A 6,198-nucleotide genomic window follows, 5' to 3' on the forward strand; every position below is an offset into this window, starting at 1 on the left:
GATTTTTTGGATCTCTTCCGTGCTACGTCCACGACTTTTTGGTTCCGATATGTGCTATATCTATAAAGTGTCCGTAATGCATACTTGTAAAACATAATTATGTATATCAATCAGATTTGAAATATAAATACACACGTATTGTAAATACATATATTGTAACATTTATTTTTGCATTTACAGTTTATTTAGCAAAAGATCAGTTATTTTCAATAACCAGTATAATTTGAAAATGTACATTTAAATTATTTTAATTAATTACTTTTATTAATTGTGTGTGTGCGCGCGCGCGCGCGTGTGTGTGTGTGCGTGTAAATAAAATATTGCATTTTTATTAATATTTAAAAAGATGATAAACTCTTATAGATATTTCACACAATAATGACCAATAACTTATTTTGAATATTAAAAGCCAGGGTTTACACGTAAACTATAATAGATGAAAAAATACTCGCATATTAAACACGAATGCAAGCTAGACAGTAAAAACAATCTTTTCATCTATAATTTAAGAGGACTATAGTCATGAACCGCAAGTGTGCAAATTGTGCACCGCACAAAGTTTCATTTAACAATTAGTCAAGTTTTAAAATTTAATTCTATTCTAATTTTATTCTTAACACTGCACATACACAAAATTTTGTGTGCTTGTTCTGGAAGACTTTAAGTTCTTCTAAAACAAATATTGTATATTAATTGAAAAAAACCGTGTCACAAAATTTGAAACTATAATGGTCGGATCGAATACTTGTTTATTTTTTAAAATATGACTATCCTAAAAATTGCTCTTCTTAAAAGTTGTGTATTTATCAATCCTTTATAAATCAGATATTGTCAAAAATTATTTTAAAAATATCTTATTTATAAAAGATTGGTAAATAAAAATATTAAAAGAAGAGATAAAATCCTTTGCACAAAGCCGCCTTATATATACATACAGGGTGTTTCAAATCAAACGCAAGTCCTTGAAGGAGTGGATAGATCTCGATAACGTGAGTAAAAAATGTTTGTACAAAAAAATTGTGAGGTCAATAGTTTTTTAATAAAATGCATTTGAAATTAACCAATCACGGGGTTCGTATCTTACATTATGTTGTACTTATGTGTGAAAAGTTATCTTCTGCTTTTTCTCGAGTTTTTTTTGTTTATGTGATTTTCGGTAGGTTCTATTAGAACAAGTTTCCAAAATATACGATGGCATTTTTCTAATATTTTATTCGTATACTTCTTCTTACTTTAATTTCATTTGACACTTCTTTGGTAGTTTTCCACCAAGAGACACAAGCGACACAAAAGTATTATTCTCTCTGTTGCTCATTGAATATCAAACAAAGACAGAGTGATACTTGTGTCGATTTGTGTCAACTTGTGTCCTTTGCTGGAAAACAACCTTTATACTAGGAGCTTTCTGTCAAGGCATTTAGGGGACACACATCGACACGGTATCAAACACGATGCTTTCCAACAATGAGGGTGCCGTCACATACCAAGATCTATAGAGAGAAGGTTACCTCATGCGCAAAGAGGGACGAGCGGCAAGAGGGGCAATAATGATCTCATCGGCAAACAGAGGGTGTTTACGATAATTCAAGTTCGAGTTAGTTTCACTAGGACCAAAAAATGAGATAGACATAACCATCTAGAACCTTTATGATTCATGACAACTCGACGCTGTCTTGTATTGCTTGAGTTAAATTCATTGAATTTGTTGAGTTTATTGAGCAAATTTTATTGTAATAGAAAAATGTCAACTGCAAATCAGTCTATGAAAAAAACAAATAATGTTGGTATGTATGTTTGTATACCTCTTTAATAAATTAATAATAATATAATTAATAATAATAATAAATGACATTTTTCTATTACAATAAAATTTGCTTAATAAACTCAATAAATTCAATGAATATAACTCAAGCAATACAAGACAGCGTCGAGTTGTCATGAATCATAAAGGTTCTAGATGGTTATGTCTATCTCATTTTTTGGCCCTAGTGAAACTAAGGGCGGTATTCATAGTCCGTTCTTATATTCAAGATCGTCTTAAGCACGAACTTATATTCGCTCTCTTCGTCAGACACAATCTATGTGTGACGAAGAGAGCGAATATAAGTCCGTGCTTAAGACGATTTTAAATATAAGAACGGACTATGAATACCGCCCTAATAGCGTTTTCGAATAAACGGGGTTTGAACGATCTAGGGTTGATCAATCACTATTTTACTATAAATGCAAGTCTTTCATTGGTGGAGAGGTTGCAATGACGTCATTAACCAATCTTGGGTCGTTCAAATCCTGTATAATCGAAAACGCTATAACTCGAATTTGAATTATCGTAAACACCCTTAAATTCATTGAATTTATTGAGCAAATTTTATTGTAATAAAAAAATGTCATTTATTATTATTATTAATTATATTATTATTAATTTATTAAAGAGGTATACCAACATACATACCAACATTATTTGTTTCTTTCATAGACTGATTTGCAGTTGACATTTTTCTATTACAATAAAATTTGCTCAATAAACTCAACAAATTCAATGAATTTAACTCAAGCAATACAAGACAGCGTCGAGTTGTCATAAATCATAAAGGTTCTAGATGGTTATGTCTATCTCATTTTTCGGTCCTAGTAAAACTAACTCGAACTTGAATTATCGTAAACACCTCCAGTGTGACTATTACGTCAAAATTTTGATTTCCGCAGCAATTTTTTTTCTTCTCTTTTTTTGGTGCAACATCAAATTGTAAATATATAATTAATGATTCTGAAAGTTAGAATTATCAAAAAAATTTTTATATTGTTATTTTATCGATTTTATAAATAAGAATTTTTAAATAAGAATTGGCATTGCTAATATTTTAGCGTTAAGAGATTTGCCAATGACTACCGAAGATCGCCCGAAACTAGAGAAGCATAAACGCTATCAAGTGTGCCCCAGAGGCACCGACAAAAAAACATACTTTGAGTGTCCGAGCTGCAAGCGACCAATGTGCGATAAACATCGCACATATTTATGTGTCGAATGCACTATGGGCATTAAATAATAATTAGAAATGATATATTTATTCTTTTTCTACATCATTATAATTTTTTTATAATTTTTATATTAATTTTTTCAAAATAAACAAAGATTCTTCCATAAATTTATGGGTATCATTCTTTTGTCCAAAATTCTAACTTTATTCGGCAAAATAAATATACTTTTTGGAAAGACCATAAAAGTAATAATATTTGTCTGAAAGCATGTCATTTTAGGTTTATAAAACCATTTTTTTTTTTTTTAGATTAAAAATAAAAAAAGTTATAACAATTTTTGTGAAAAAAGTCATTTTCGAAACGGTTTTTTTTTCAACATTTTTTTTGCATATGTAAAATTAAATTTTTTATATATAATAGACATGCTTTTGTAAAAAAGGGTCAAAACTTATCTCAGTATTTTTTTTTTTTTTTTTCTTTGCATTTTACAATAATTTATTGCAGTGCAAAGGTGCAGGGGTGGATTTCACCCAGAATGACTATTACGTCATTTTTCGGAAGTGTGACTGAAGAGAGTTAAATTTTATTTTTCGCAGATGCGTCATTGGATTCTTTATTCCGTATCATGTGAACTGAGGGAACAAGACTTGCGGAAAACAATCGGAATAGCTGTGATTGGCTATCTCAATAACGCACTCTCCGTTCCGCAGCTCTTTTCCGTATCATCTGATTTTACCCTAATTCATGGGCAAGATCTATAGAGAGAAGGTTACCTCATGCGCAAAGAGGGACGAGAGGCAAGAGGGGCTAATACTGTGCGGGGCGAGCGGCAAGAGGGGCAAATGCTGAGCGGGGCGAGCGGCAAGAGAGGCAATGATGATCTCATCGTCAAACAGTAGCTGTCTCTCTCGCACGCTTTAGTGTTTTCTCTCTTGCTCCTTTAATATAGAAATGCTTTGAGTTTTTATCGAAAAAATACTTTTATTTTGTAAAATATTGATAGCACTGAAAATTGCGTAATAAAAATTAAAAAATAAATTAGAAAGGCGCTATAAATTACATATATTGCAAATTATAGCGCTAGGTATTTAACGTTTATAATGTTAAATATCGCTGCAACAGATGCATTTGTAATACAAATTGCTTTGTACTTGTATTTAGACTGTAATATCAATGAAAATAAAATATAATTTGGGGATATACACAAAAAACATCATTTGTAAAGTAGTAAAATAAAAGAAAAAATAGTACATATTTAAAAATTATTTTTAAAATAATATTTACTGTTTATATGCATTATTTACAACAGAAATACTATAAAGAAATTTATTTTTTATATTTAATTGTAAAAACCTCAAAAATTGTCAAGAAATTGTAACTGAAATTCATAAATGTAAGTTAAATTATTTCTTCGGTTTTGTTCATTTGAATATATTAGAGGAAATAACAGACAAAATAATTAATATACACGTACCTTTGATTTTTACTATATAACCTCTTAAACTGACACATAAAAATCAATAATGAGAGCGAGTGACAGAGTTAGAAACAGTTAGAAAAGGAAGAACTTTGAAAGAGAGAGACAGCTACTGTTTGTCGATGAGATCATCATGCTCTCCCTTTCCTTCGTCGTCTTTCGCCTACAAGTTGTTTCTAGCTCCCCCCTTACTTCGTCGTTCCTCGCCAACAAGCTGTTTCTTGCTCCCCCCTTACTTCATCGTCCCTCGCCCACAACCGGTTTGCCTGAGGTAACCTTCTCTCTATAGATCTTGATTCATGGGATGCGTTCAGAAGACACAACAGTTGCACAATTGTTGTGTACGTTTTTCAACACTTGACGTTGATTTGTTGGCTCTAAAAGATCTGATAGAATACTCCAATGGCGATAAGCGCTTACATACCCATTGCGTTTTCTGAACGCACCCATGTTCTCTTTACAATAAAACGCCAAAGTATTTTGTTATATATAGCAGCGCTCGGAATTAGTTGCACATTTCGGACCGATTCCCGAAACGACGCCTTCTGTTCTCCCACTACCGCCCGGCTGCAGGCGGCCGAACCGCCGATAGCTTTGGCTCAGAAGCGTTTTAGGGTGCCGTCACATACAGCCCGTAAATAATCCGTAATCTGTAATCCGCACCAGAAGTCCGCAAAAGTTACTAGATATTTCGCCCGTAACGTTACGTGTGTTTTTATCTCCTTGTGTCCCATCAGAGAGAAGCCTGAGAGACGCCACGGCCAGGTTTTACGTGATCCGCCAAAGCGATACGCCACCTGTGGATCTAAAATGTGGACATTGGAACTACGTAACCATGTGCACAATTTTTGGTTTCGTTCCGTGCTATGTCCACGAAGGATTGATAATACAGAGTAATGTGCACATTGATGTATATTAGGCTACGTTCGGAAACCTCACACTCTGTGTAGTGTGGTGATTTTCAGTGGAGAAGTAGTGGGGATATCGTGTGCCTTCGGGTGTAGAGTGTTTCCGAACAGTTGGTTGTGCGTTGATGGATATTTTGATTTCGATCGTGTCATCCGGACAATCTATAGTGACACTAAAATCTAATTGTCTTCGCGTTTCGATCTCCTTGTCCCACGATCAATCTTTTTAATTTCAATCTAGGAATCTCAGGCGCAATTTTTTGGCGCACGCACTTCTAAGTATTATATAATTACAAAATATGTACTCATATCAGTCGCTACATTATACCACAAATGCAAATTTATAAATGTATGTAGGTTCATATATCGCGATTTGTATATAATTTTCAAAGCTAAGCAGTTTTATTTTTCCTAGTGAATATCTTTGCCATTCTAAGGTTACTTTCGAAAACGTTACTCTTGAATCACACTGACTCCCCTTGCTTTTTCGGCGAGTGGTTTCGTGGCACACTGGTGGTACTCGTTCAACGTTTTCGAACGACTCACCCGAATGCACATTAAGTACCACTAACGTGTTTCCGAACGGTTATTGTGTGTTGGTGTGCACACAGTGTGTGTTTCCGAACGCAGCCTTATACATGTATATTATACATCAATGTGCACATTACTCTGTATTATCGATCCTTCGTGGACATAGCACGGAACGAAACCAAAAATTGTGCACATGGCTACGTAGTTCCAATGTCCACATTTTAGGTCCACAGGTGGCGTATCGCTTTGGCGGATCGCGTAAAACCTGGCCGTGGCGTCTCTCAGGCCGGCGTCACATAGGCG

This window comes from Linepithema humile, chromosome 7, assembly GCF_040581485.1.
Source record: "Linepithema humile isolate Giens D197 chromosome 7, Lhum_UNIL_v1.0, whole genome shotgun sequence".
NCBI classification, from domain to species: Eukaryota; Metazoa; Arthropoda; class Insecta; order Hymenoptera; family Formicidae; genus Linepithema; species Linepithema humile.